This window comes from Halichoerus grypus, chromosome 8, assembly GCF_964656455.1.
Source record: "Halichoerus grypus chromosome 8, mHalGry1.hap1.1, whole genome shotgun sequence".
NCBI classification, from domain to species: Eukaryota; Metazoa; Chordata; class Mammalia; order Carnivora; family Phocidae; genus Halichoerus; species Halichoerus grypus.
Window position 1 is genome coordinate 55134786 of NC_135719.1, and position 13789 is coordinate 55148574.

At 48.5% G+C, this 13789-nt stretch overlaps 1 protein-coding gene and 1 long non-coding RNA gene across 5 annotated transcripts in view; one reads left to right on the forward strand and one right to left on the reverse strand.

The window, feature by feature from the left end:
* The window catches only part of LOC118545028 (uncharacterized), a 55492-nt gene extending 48548 nt beyond the window's left edge, over positions 1-6944 (forward strand). For 3 of the 4 annotated variants that reach the window (XR_013450460.1, XR_004921902.2, XR_004921907.2), the window contains one exon: positions 2300-3890. This is a non-coding gene — a long non-coding RNA (uncharacterized LOC118545028). Of the gene's footprint in view, positions 1-2299; positions 3891-4017; positions 4242-6698 lie in introns of those variants that run through there. The other variant, XR_004921905.2, reaches the window with a different exon arrangement.
* The window catches only part of LIPC (lipase C, hepatic type), a 133432-nt gene that overhangs the window by 105739 nt on the left and 13904 nt on the right, over positions 1-13789 (reverse strand). The window lies entirely within an intron of this gene.

Consider the following 13789-nt stretch of genomic DNA (forward strand, 5'->3'; position numbering starts at 1 on the left):
ACACATTCATGTGTATGCATGTGTGTGTGTCTAAACTGACAGATCACAGACAAGGCAAAAAGGGGACCACTGGTGCCAGCTTTCAGCTTTTCAAGGAGGATGCAGAACGCCTTTACGATAAATACTAAATGTGAGCCTCTTTAGTGGGATAGGGTGGGGTCGGAGCCAGAAGGACCCCTGTCCTGGACCCAGGTGCCAAGTAATTAATTAAACCAGTTAATCAATCAGTCATGTTAAGTCACTCATCAGCATCTGCCTAGCACCCACTATACGCTACCCCCTATGCACAGGCTGGGCCTTGGTCCCAAGGGCTCACAATCCTATAGGGGAGGTCGAAATATGAACAAGCAGACAAAAAATATGACTACAGTGTGATACATGCCAGAAGCAGGTAGAGGGGATGGAAGCAAAGAGGAAGGGGGCCTAACTCCAGGGGCAGAGGGACGACACTTGGTGTCCGGCTTGGATGACGAGGTGTGGACGCTGGATGGATAGGAGGGGGGACGTGGGAGCAGAACTTTCAGGAGCAGGGCCGCACTGCAGGGAAAACAGTGGGAGGTAGGTGTAGATGGGTGGGAATTCTCGGGTGGAGCTGAAATCTGGAATTTGACGGAATTTTAACCAGAGGGGGAGGAGTCAATGCGAGTAGAAGCTTTCCTTCGGCACCTGGCGAGGAGGTAGTACTCTGTGGAGACGAAGAACACAGGCTCTGGACTGAGAGCATCTGAGTTCAGATCCCAGCCCCGCTGCGGGGAAGACGGGTAGTTGAGCGCTTGGTGGGACAACTGGCATAACCGTCAGTAAGTGTTGGCTTTTGTCACTGTTGTTATTCAATCTCCAAATGCTCCTAGTTTTTCCTTTGAAGTGTTTCTCGTGTCTTGCTTTGACTCTCTTCCAGCAGTGACCACCTGAGTCTCTGCACCTGAGCGCTGCTCCACCCCCCTCACCTCTGCGTTTCCATGTGTCTAGGAAGCCAGTCTTGTTGGCTTGCTTTCCTCCCCTGCAACCCGCCTGTGGACCAGCCCCACACTGAGCCCCCTTAGTGTCATGTTCCAGCCACTTCTCTGCTCAAAGGCCTCCATGTGCCCTGTTGTGGAGAAGTAGCTGTGTGGCCATTGTCCCCTTACAGATGAGAACACCATGCGCCAAAGAGGCTAAGTGAGCCGGCCATATTCCTAAGGCAGCCCAGCCCAGGCCCTTCCTAGCTAAGTGTCCTTGAACAAGCAAGGGAACCCTTCGGAGCCTGAGCGCCCCAGGCATTGAAAGAGATGTTGGAAGAGCTCCCTGCAGGGTGGAGTGAGGATTATAACCTAAGTGAAGGGCTGGTAGTGCGTCTGGCACACAGGACGCGGCTCTGGAGCTTTGAAGCCCCTTCTGTCCAGCTGGGTGGGTGGTCCCTGGCCCCAAGAACCCACCAGGACCGTTTGCACACGCTGCCTCCTCTCCGGGGCCTTCCTTCCCTTTCCACTTTCCACGCCCCTGTCGCCCCGTTAGCTCAGCACCACCCCCTGCCCCACGAGCTCTTCTGCACCCCTGACTTCCCCAAAGCCCCTCCTTCACTGCTTCACACACAGAGTTAGAACTCCAGGAAAAGGCCCAAGCCTCATGTCAGAGCTATGTTTTAAATGTCCTTAAAGACAGAAGCCAGAGTGGTCGGAGGCCAAGGCTCCGGGAGCTTAGGGGCTTCGGGTATTTTGGAGTAGGCTTGAGTGGGGCTCACAGGCAGTTGAAAGGACATCCAGAGCAGACCCCCACAGGGCCACACTCACACATCCACCCGCAGGCTTGGAGGCAGAGAGACTGAGACCCTCGCCGCCTGGCCTTCGGGATGAGTCCCAAGAATGGTTCTCCCTTGCTCGGCAAGTGGGAGGGGCCCGCTCTTGTCAAGTGCAGCCAGTTGTCCCCACATCTCACTGTTGCTCTGATATCAGAGGAACCCAAGGGCCTTGCCCAAGGCCGCCCAGGGTCTTCGTGCCAAGGAGGAAGCTGGGCTGCATGCACAGGGCCCGGGAGGCTGTAAGATAACTTGGTCCCTCTCTGAAGAGCAAAGGGACCCACTATCTGTTCTAGTCCAGGCGTCCTTGGGAAGGGGGTGTGCGCTCTCCTGTTCCTTCCTGGGACAGTGGTAAATGCAGCCAGGACTCTGCGCAGAGCCCAGGGCTGCTTTCTACTTCATTATGGGCCAAGCCCAATTCGGGGGAGTGTTTATTTGCTTTCCCGTAAAAGTAAACATCTCCTTAGAGGGAATACAAAACACCTGTTTGCTGGTGGGCTCTCATCTTATTTTCTCTGTTCTTAGGAGTGGGTGCAACTTCCTCCAGAAACCGCTGCTTTCCGGAAAACCTGGACCAACCCTGGGACTTGTTATGTCATTTTGGCTTTGATTTATGTACACATGGATTTATTGTTTACTCTCTATAAAGGATCCCAGAAGGAAAACAAAACAATGAAGCCAGTGCTTCAAAGATGGTCCCACTCAAACTTAAGCCAAGGACTAAAATCCACCCTCACCAGCAAATATTTGCCCCTCAGGGAGCACTATCCAAAGCAGGATCTCTAAGAAGACGCTTTCTGAGGCACCTCCTGCTTGCTGGGAAAGGTAACCACTAGGCCACTAGATTCATTTTTTGACTAGAATTCAAAGCAGTCTTCTTGGGCTGAGAGAGGCCAGCCCTGCCTAATGTCCACTAGGCCGCTGGCTTTCAATGACCAAAAGCTGGCATTGTCCCAGCAGAACTTGAAGATACCTAATTCACCTAAAAAATCTGAAGTGAGTCCTCCACCGCTCCCTCCTAGAACGTAGTACATCCATCACCAAAGGGAGATTTACGGCCTTCTCACCGTTCTATGATGTAGTAACCTTTCCTCTTAAATATTCTTTAGAAAAATAATAAAGCCATAAGGGCACCTGGGAGGCTCAGTTGGTTAAGCATCTGCCTTAGGCTCAGGTCATGATTCTAGGGTCTTGGGATCAAGTCCCGTGTCAGGCTCCCTGCTCAGCGGGGAGCCTGCTTCTCCCTCTCCCTCTGCCTGCCACTCCCCCGGCTTGTGTGCACGCGTGCATCCTCTCTCTCTCTCTTTCACTTTCTCAAACAAATAAAATCTTAAAAAAAAAAAAGACCTTAAAAACAAAAAGAAAAATAATAAAGCCACAGTTGTAAGGACCTCAGTGGTGTTATTGGGGTCGAGCTAATGTACAACTAAACTATCTCCTAAAGACCAGAGAGATAGTTGGCAAGGGGCCTTTTCAGAAGGTTCTGTAACCCCCATAGTCCCCATTCTATTGGGACACTGGAGTCAGGGACAAGGGACAGAGACGGGTGGTACTGGGCGTGTAATTCCCAGGGCATAAGGATGACCCAGATTCTACTGGAAAGAGCGTCAGAATGGAGTTCTTTGGTTTCTGAGCTTTCCTCATGGGGAAAGCAACCAAAAGTAGTATTCGGCTCTGGCAGAAAGCTGGTCTAAGAGCTGAAAGTATCCAAGACAGAGGGCTGAGAGATGGGAAAGCCTCAAAAGACACTGTTGTCCTAGGTGTTTTGACTTGGCGGGAAGAGCCAAGGATGGGGATGATCTTCCTGCTGTAAATGGCAACAAAAGCGTGTACACCAGTACAAAGAACAAACCGAGTTGTTTGTTTTAATCTGCCTGGGTTATGCTTTCATTGCATGAGGTAGAGGGACATGGTGGGGAAGTCCAGTGATTCCAACCAGAGTATATGCCAACCTTGCTGGGGGAAGTCCACACCCCGACTTCCAAAGGTCAGTTTGTGAGCTTCCCATTTAGTGAGCTCTTCCTGATGACCCCATTTAAAATTTTATTCTCCTTTGAAGAAGCATGGCACAAGATATATGGGCACAAATTTTTCTCTGGAATTTTCCCTGTCTCTGTAAGAGTAAAAAACTAAAATACTTATTTTTTTTTTTTAAAGCTGTCCAGCTACTGGGGATAGCAAGGATTTTGCCATTTAATTTTTGTTATTATCAGCTCATGAAAATGTATTTCTTAATCCTCTAGCTGCAGATGCTCCTGATCAGAAAAAGCATAAACCGGTATGTCCCCTGCACTCCAGGAGCATATCATTTAAGACTAACAACATGGCATACACAACACGGAGGGACGTGCGGAGCATACCCAAGCGGCCAGCATCCGTGGCAGGATGAAGACACGGGTTTTGGTCCAGGAGGAAGAGGAAAAGGAACTGTGTGAATGGCAGAGGCTGCTAGATATATAAGCGCAAGGTGAAAATCCTTACCTTTTATCCACTTTGGTCAATTTTATATAGAGAAAATGACCAAGCCAGTGTTTTTCTGCCCTTTTGATTACCAAATGGGATTACCTGGTTGGCTTGGCCAGTAAAGATATTACCCACGAAGGGGACTGATCCCAAAATGACATGACCTTCATCATCGAAAGACTTTAAGAAGAAGACAGCTTTGAGGGTCTCATCCACCATGGGTGGGGAGGAGGAGGGTCTGATGCACTGAGGGAGCTATTCCGGGTGTGTGATCTACGAAGCGGGGAAAAGCTCAGCTGCTGTGGCCTTCCCCTGGAGAAGCAGGTGACATCGAACATGCTGGGGGCTTTGTAGGTAATCTTGCTTTCCATGGGTAAGCTTGAGGAAGAATTAGGATCTTCCATGCTCTGAAGCCCAGGGTTGCTCAGCTCACACTATCTGGCAGTAGCCCCCGGGGCTCATTTGACAGGCTTGGATGCTGAGGAAAAAGGTGCTGGGCCCTGGATGTCATCTCTGCTGGAGACTAGTTTCCACCTTGCTCTGCACCCCTTGACCTTCTTAGTTTCTATTTCCTTACTAGCGAAAGAAATGAGTTGGACGAGATGTTCTCTATGAGCCCTTCCAATTTTCCAATTCTATGAATCAGGTGCACGTTAAAAAAATACATACTTCTTCAGTTGGGAAAATATCAATGATGGAGCCCTGAAAAGAAAGAGCATCTCTTGTTCCCATTTTGTTCTGCCTTTGGGAATGGGGAGGGGAACATTTGCAAACTAGTACCTCGGGGAGAGAAGAGAGATGGAAGACACCTCCGGGGGGTTAAGGGGTGGGCCAGAGCCCCGCTGTGGACATGGCTACTGCGGGTCCTCAGGGGTGGGGGCATCAGTGGTGGGCACCCATGTGGTCCTGCAATCCTCCCAGGAGAGGGGGGTACCCCTTAGTCTCCACTATACCCCTCCTCTGCACCTGCCTTCGGGGCCTCTGGACTACATCAGGCCAGATGTGCCCTGTCCTTGGCTATGGCTTCAGCCACGGTCTCATGCTCTGGGGCTGCCTGCTTTTTGCCCCCCATACAGGAAAAACTTATTTTTTCATGATTATTAAAGCAATACACACCACTTCGGAATAAGATGAAAGTACTGAAAAGTATTAAAAAGCACAAAAACCAAAATCGGTTATAATCTAATCACCCAGAGCTATTCACGTTTAAGTGCATTTTCTTCTAATGTATTTTTTTCTTCTTAACATGAATGTACCCATTTTGTAACTGGCTTTTTTGGATTCAGTCTCATAGCATGTTCCCATGTCATGAACCGTCTCCAGCCCCCACGTCATTCCCACTGCTTCCCAAGGCTGACGCACCTCTTTGGTAGCCCCGTCCAAGTCAGGGCATTCTAACCTCCACTCCTCGCTCGGGCTGTTTACCTGCTCGAAGTGCAGCCACTCGCCAACCGTTTTTAGTCTTATGATTCTTTAGGGCCCTAGGTCCTCCACGAAGCCTTCCAGGCCACCTTGGAGGGCCCTCCTGATCATCCTTCCATCCCTAACATCCCTCCCCTTCCCTGGACTCTGGACAAACTGCCTTTGGTCTTGTCTTCAATGTGTGCTGCTCTGGACAGTTAGGTCTCTCTTTATGTAGATGTCCCTCAGGCAGCAGTGTGATGGGAATATTTAACAACTGGCTCCCTGAGGGGATATATATATATATAATTGATAACAAGGACATGTATTATACAATTTACAAATAATAATAAAATATCCAATACACTTTAATGTAAACTCCACAAAACCAGCTGATTCTCACAGAATGCTCTCAATCATTTTTGCTGAACTTTTTATCGTTAGCCAACCCATGGTTGGTATTTTCATTTACATTCATGAGGAAATCAAAAATGAAACAATGAAGATGTGTACTGGAACTTCAAACATTCAACAGTGACATGAACTACTTCTTTGCTCTGTCAGGTAATTATTTTTGAATTCTGGAAGAATATTACCTCCATTTTTGTCTTATTTACAATTGGAATAACTAGAGACACAATACACTTATATGTTTAATCTTCATTATTAACATTTTCTCTATGGTTTTCTTAAGTCCAAACTGGGGACTGGCAATTTACGGCCTGCCACATCTGGTCTACCACCTACTTTTGTAAATAAAGTTTTATTGGAACATGGCCATGTCCATTCATTTATCTACTATCTGTAGCTGCTTTTGTGTTATAATGGCAAAGTTGTGTAGTTGACGATATGACCTACAAAGGGAAAAATATTTACTACCAGTGATGTTGCTAACAGGGAGTTGGAAAGACATGCACTTTAACACATCATTATATAGTATTTCTATCAAAAATGTCAATAAATGTCAATAACCTTAAGGACAGAGATAATAGTAAAATAGAGTGAGATAAATAAGAACAGAGGAGTTTTGGGTATTTATTACTTTTTTTTTTTTTTTAAGATTTATTTATCTGAAAGGGGAGGAAGGACGGAGACCGAGGGAGAGAGAGAATCTCAAGCAGACTCCCCACTGAGCGTGGAGCCTGACACAGAGCTCCATCTCACGACCCTGAGATCATGACCTGAGCCGAAATCAAGAGTTAGAGGCCTAACCCACTGAGCCACCCAGGCGCCCCACTACTGTTGTTTTTAAACATCACTTACTTAATTGTAAGTTTTTATAATTTAATTTAAAAATAATGGCTGTGCTTAAAAATCAGCTCACAAAATTTTTGAAAATGTAACAACTGGCTCTGTCCGGGGTGAAGGCTTTGATCTTCGGTGGGGAAATATGATCCCAGCCCATCTGGGTGGCGCCTCACTGCACCCCAGCCCTGGGGAAACCTCTGCTCAGGACAGGGGCATGTGAGGGTCTCATGCTCGTCATAAGTTTTTACTTAAACGTGAAGAAAGGAGCCTCTTGTGTATAGCAGGGGCTCCATCCCCATCTGTTGATTAGAAAATTAGTGGCCATGTACTCTGGCCACCATAGGGAATATAACCATGACCCTCTACCCACCATGCATGGAAATGAGTCATTCCGGACAGAGCCATCCAGAAGGAACAGATGGTGCCCTGGCCCTGTATGACCTGGGTGGGTAGTCTATGGGAATAGAGCACAGGGTCTGGCCAGTCAGCCCTGTCAGCTTATGCCCAGTTTTCTGCTTTGGAAGTACGAACTTAATAAGCCTTCCCTACCCCCTCTCCCACCCCAGGAAGGCAGGAGTAGCTGGCTGACTGAAGCCTACTCAAGCTTCCCTGGAGTCATGCGGCCCTGGCCTAGGAAAACAACAGTCAGGACCCATGATGTGAACCAATTGGTGTTTTCTCTGAGGAAATCCCATGCCTCAAACCTTCCACTGTCAGCTGCTCTGTGGCCTTGGGAAGCAAGCTGTTTTTCTGGCTAGTTGCTTTAAGTTTGCTAGAGCCACAAGACAAGGGACGCTGAGCCATCTGCATGGAATAGCAGGGAGAGGACAGGGGCCCAGGGGCTGCAGCGCTGAGCTCCTATCCCACCATCGCCACCGCGCTATGTGACCTTGGGCTTGAGCCCGTTTCCCTGCGGGTTAGATGTCTCACAGGATTATTGTGAGGTCAACTGGGACAATATATGTGAAAGCGTGCCGCAAATAGTAAGCATAAGGGGACAGTGAACAGGACTGGCAGCAGAGATTCTGTTGGAAACACCAGGTGTTCCGTAACCCATATTCTCTAAAGAGGCTTGTCAGCCACTGGGGCCAGGTTCCCAAGGAAGCAGACCCAGTTACCATTCCCCACCCTCCTTTGGCCACGTGGAGGAGGTAAGTGGGAGAGGGAGGTAGGAGAAGGTGGGAAAGTAACTCACAAAGGGGGCCACAGCTGTCCTTCTACATGACAGACGGGCTGGGTTCACACTGACAGGACCCTCAGAAAGCCATGCACCCATCCTCACAGGACCATCCTGGAGCTAAGACCACCTGCAGCAGATGGGCCCAGAGTAAGCTGAGACCAGACAGAGCACAAACAGAATCTCTGTGTCCCCCACCTCTGCTCCACTACCAGCTCCCCCAGAGAGTAATTCCAGAACCAGGCCTGCTCTCCCATCCCACCCCACAGTGCCCCAGTGGGAAGAGGAGTCAAAGAGTAGAAATGTCTCCTCCCCACTTCAGATCACACCTTCTCCCCGAATCTAGCTCATGAGCAGAAAAGGAAGACTGTCAAATGGATGTGAGACTGAGGCTTTAGAATTAAGTCATAATAAATTAGACTAAATTTGAACAATAGAACTGACCAAAAGTTAAGAAATCTGCCCAAGGGATGCCTGGGTGGCTCAGTCGGTTAAGCGTCTGCCTGCGGCTCAGGTCATGGTCCCAGGGTCCTGGGATCGAGCCCCGTATTGGGCTCCCTCCTCCACGGGGAGACTGCTTCTCCCTCTGCCTGCTGCCTTCCCTGCTTGTGCTCTCTCTCTCTCTCTGTGTGACAAATAAATAAATAAAATCTTAAAAAAAAAAAAGAAATCTGCCCAAGATGCTATTAAGGGATGGAAAAGTATGACTTGATACTACGTGGTCGACGTCAGGGATGGGAGAGCTATAAAACAGTTTCAGGTTCATACCCCTCTAAATTCAGACTGATCAATAAACCTGTAATGTCTTCGTTTTTATAGTAGGCAGTCCCTTTGAACTTAAATTGAATCAAATATATGTATGGAGCAGTGGTTCGCAAACTTGAGAAAAAAATTTATCAATCGATTTTATTTATTTCACTACTTTCCCTGGAGGGAACGGTGCTCGAAACTCTCACTGGCGCTTCTCTGTGTTAAAGAACCAACTGCAAATCCATTGCCTTACAAACAACAGAGTCTGCAAGGTCACCGGGGCTCCCCCCCCATGCTCTTGAGGCCAGCACTCCCCAGGTGAATTAGCTGCTACAGCAAATCTTTGAGCAGGGGCCCGATGTGCATGGTGAAGGTGTGTAAGCAGGCTGCCATCTCCCCTTCAGAGAAAGGGCCCTTTCCCTGGTCAGGTTTGGGTACAGCTGATTCTACCCAAGGAGGGGCCAATTGGAGGTCCCATCCTTCCGGCCATAGTCATCTCTTTAAGGGTGAGCATCTGGCCAAGCAGAGTTCTTTCTGGAATGTTTACCAGAGGTATGTGATAAAATATTATAATCTGTCTGGAATTTTAAGCTCTAAGGACCAAAGAAATGTGGGACTCCCAAGTACCATCAGAGAGGGAGGGAGATAGAGGAAGAAAGAGACAGAGAGTAGGGGAAGAAGAGGAGAAGGAAGAAAGAGAACTGAGAGACATGGTGACTTTATTCGGGCTTGAATCCAGCTGTACCTGAAGCCTATATTTTGGACATCCTGTTATAGGAGTAAATAAATCCTCCTTTTTCCTTAAGTTAATTTGAGTTGGATTTCTGTCCTTGTGACCCAAAGTCCCAACTAATGCAATCATGGGATATTCTTGCCCCCCTTTTCCACATCTTCAAATATGTTGATTTTCTTCCATCCCCACTGCACCCCCTGCTTTAATACCAGCCTCCCAATCCTGTGAGAGTAGGGTCTCTGGTTGCTCCGGGGATGCCCACCTCCAACTACTGAGTCCCAAGTGATGATCTGCCCAGCCCACGGGACTTCAATGGAGAGGGCTTGGGTCAGCCTAGCTTCGGTACACAATGACTCTTTCTAGCACATTTCCTGGGACAATTGCAGCCTTACGACTTACAAGGTAAGACCCCTGATGCCCAGCAAAAGCTATCATGTATTTCCAACAACCTTCTAGTGTTCAACAAGGAATTCTCTGTGTCTTTAGACTGTGCACCTTCGTTTCCGTAGGCCCACTTTCACCTGCAAATCCTGACTATTGCAGGAAAATTCTCTTAGGGACTATTTTGTGGGAACCAGCACCGAGGGCTCTGGTATTAACACCAGGGATCTCCTCACAAATGTCACCCAATAAAGTTATCAGAACACCCCAGTAGGCAGACCACGACCTTCTTAGTAATAATCTAGGTAGAACAGACCACCATGGGTGGCCTGGGTGATCCCAGACTCATTAGCAATTCAGTGCATTTCCAGAATAGATTCAAATTTACAGCTTATTAACTGAAGATTTCATAGAAAAGGATTGAAATCACACATTGCCCAGCAAAACGATAAAAATTCCTCTTTAGCTGTTGCTATTCTTTACCCAGAGTGCCAAACAGTGCCAGCAACCCCCTCTCTCCCACTCCTGGCCTGAAATACTCCGCACTCTTGTTCCAAGGCCGTGCTGCAGGGGGCCCAGGACCACCCTCATCACCTGGGACCTCATTAGAAATGCAAATTCCCGGGCTCCGCCCTAGGCCTGCTGAATCAGGAGGTCTGGAAAGAAGCCCAGAAATCTGTTTTAACAAACTCTCCTGGCAATTTGGATGCAGACTCGAATTTGAGAATCACTGTCAGAACCACAACCTAAGTGAGTCAGTTCCTGCCTCAGTTTCCACAGCCCACCCAGCAACACAAAAGGCCACATGTGTTCAAGAGGGGCCCATCTACTGCTCCTCAAGCAAGCTCCTTGGTGGTCTCCACCCTGGCCCCAGATCACGTATTAGTGGTGTCAGCCCATAAGAAGGGCAATTTTGCTACGAAGGTGCTAAGTCTCTGTGTGTTGTCACAGTACCTAGGCTGAGGACAGACTGGTTCCTCGTGTCTCTGTTCCAGAGCCTCAGATACATCAGAGTATCCAAGGGGTGGGGGCAGGGTGGGGTTTACATGGAAGGAAGGAAGTGGAATGAAAAAGTCTCCAAGGGAAGAAACAAATGTACTTTAAAACCTATTCTTCCCAGCAACCCTCATGGATTATAAAGCCACATCTATCTTTCAGAGTAAATAGCAATCAGTCCCAAGGAGCGAGGAGACATACAAATAATGGCCAACATGTGTTGATATTGACAGTGACCCATAAATCTCAATTTCTTTGGGAGAGGATGTCGGGCGGCATTTTAATTCCAAGCCGTCGAATGAGAAGGAGCAAGATTTACCTCTGCTGTGGATCTGAGTGGAGCATCCCTGGAAATACAACCCAATGAACACGCAGTTAAGCACTAATTGATGGCCTCCAACATGCTTCATAACACTCCATTACCCAGATGGGGAGTGTGGCGGCCGAAACGTGGAGCAGCTGAGCCTGGGGTGAGCAGCCATCTAGGAAGGACAAAGGGCCCTGGGGCTGCTTCTGGTGTCGCAGCCTCCCCCAGCGTGACTAATGGCTGCCACCTCCGCAGAGCCCCCTCCTGCCCCCACCATGTGTGCATTGGAGCGCTTTGGAGCCTACCAGGCCCTTTCTCGAGGGTTCTTTTGCTTGTCTCCTTAGCAGATTTCTCCTCATGCATGGCCGGTCCCAAGCCTGGTCTTTGTCCTCAAGGGAAGACCTTTCCCTATAACTTGTCCATTTCTTGTATCATTTAAATAAGGCTTTGGAGTTACCATTCATCTACTACTTGCCCAGTGCTCTGCTAATTGTTTTTGTGCACATTAACTCACTTAATCCCCACAACTGTGTGACTTTGGGCCAGTCACTTGACTTCTATAAGCCTCTGTTTCCTCGTCTTTAAAATGAGGACAATAATAGCACTCACCTCATAGGGTTGCTGGGGGATAAAGTGGACTATTCCAGGGAAGCCCTGTGTTTGGGAAGCTGCCCTCCCAGTCCTGCCTGCCCCTGCCTGTGCTGAGTTAGGTGTTCTGTGCCATGTCCCTGGGACCTGAGCTGGGGCCCTTCTGCTCCATACCTATGGTCTAATTTGGGTCTCCTCCTTGGAGGAGGGAATACATCTTTTTTTTCCCCAAGATTTTATTTATTTATTTGAGAGAGAGAGAGAGAGCATGAGCAGGGGGAGGGACAGAGAAAGAGGGACAAGCAGACTCCCCACTGAGCAGGGAGCCCAAAGTGGGGCTCGATCCCAGGACCCTGGGATTATGACCTGAGCCGAAGGCAGATGCTTAACTGACTGAGCCACCCAGGCGCCCCGAGGGAGTGTATCTTATTGCCTTTGCATCTCCAGCCCTGAGCACAAGGTCCGTGTTCGGGTACAAATCTGGTGACACCTGTGAAGTTAGGAAGGAAAAGAGGAAGAAGACTAGCAGGGTGAGTTCCAGAAATTTCTGGTCCTGAGCTAATAAGTTTGGGCTGGGGGACCCCAAGTGCAGACATAACAAAAAGGGAAACTGGAAGATCTTTTGTCAGAGAGGAAAGAGTGTACAGAGCACCCAATTCTGAGTCCAGGTGAGGACAGTGATTTATCCAAAGTCACACAGTCATTTGGTGTCAAAGTTCAGGCCATAATTGTGACCGAAGTAGGCCAGTGTGGGCAGCGTTTGATCCACCACATTGGGACAACATATTACCTGAAATAAGTAGAAGACCCTGTGAGCAAGCTGCTAGGGTCCAGAATCCGCACCCCCCTTCCGCTCCTACTGCCCCACCTCCTCCCCCCAGGGCTACTGCCAGTCTGCTTCCAGGGCTCTCCCTGCCCTTCCACACTCAAGTCCGAGGATTTGATGAAAAGTGCAAGACCAGGTGTCAGAGAGGTGCCTGGGGGAAAGACCGGGCCTTGGAGTCAAGTAGACCACAGTTCAAATCTCCTTGCACCCTTTTCCTCGTTTAGACAAAACAACTAGGCTGTATGCGCCCCAGCTTCCTTAGATGTGAAACGAGAATAACAATCTACACTTCATAGGGTTATAGGTTGTTGTAAGAATTAAGCCAACCTAAGCAAAATGCTAGACCTAGTAATTAGGCATATCTGGCTGATCTGAGGCAAAGAATTATGTCTTCTTTGTCTTTATATTTCTTCCCATTTCCCTGTTCTTCCAGGGCTAGCACACTGCCTTCTACCTAGTAGTAGGTGCTAAATACGAAATCACTGAGTAAAGGAAGAGCTATTTTGTGTTCTTTAAAACTTGGCTTCTCAAAGTGTGGTTTGGGGACCAGCTGCACTGGCATGACCTGGACGCTTATTAGAAATGGAAGATCTTGGAGTCCATCCCAGATGTACTGAAACAGAACATTCATTTTCATAAGCTCCCCAGATGATTCGTGTGCACATTAAAGTTTGAGAAGCTTTGCTTTAGAAAGCAACCTCTGAAGCTGGGGGAAGCCTAAGAACTCCTACGAAGGTAGCGAGCATTGTGAGAAATTCACGGGCAAGAAGACCACACACACGTGCCGTGCACGCCCTCTTCCCACTCTCGCCGGTCTGGAAGTGGTTTCCTGGTTCCGTGGAAACCCAAAGGACTTAGAATCACTTCTGTAAGATCCATAATGGGAGCAGAGCCAGCTTCCATGTGCCCCTGTGTGTGGGCTTTCCAGAGCAGACTGTGGTCTGGGGATCGTTCCTTCCTTGCCAATCGATAGCTCTGTCACAGATGTAGATGGCAGACTCTAATGAAGAGCCCCAAGTGACTTCAGAGTCCCTGGGTTTTCAGATGGGGAAGGAGGTCAGGAACTGAGGTGGTTTTCCTGTACCTCTGGGATGTTTTCCATGATCGCCAGCAGGGGTGTGGAATTTGCTAAATGAAATGACTTA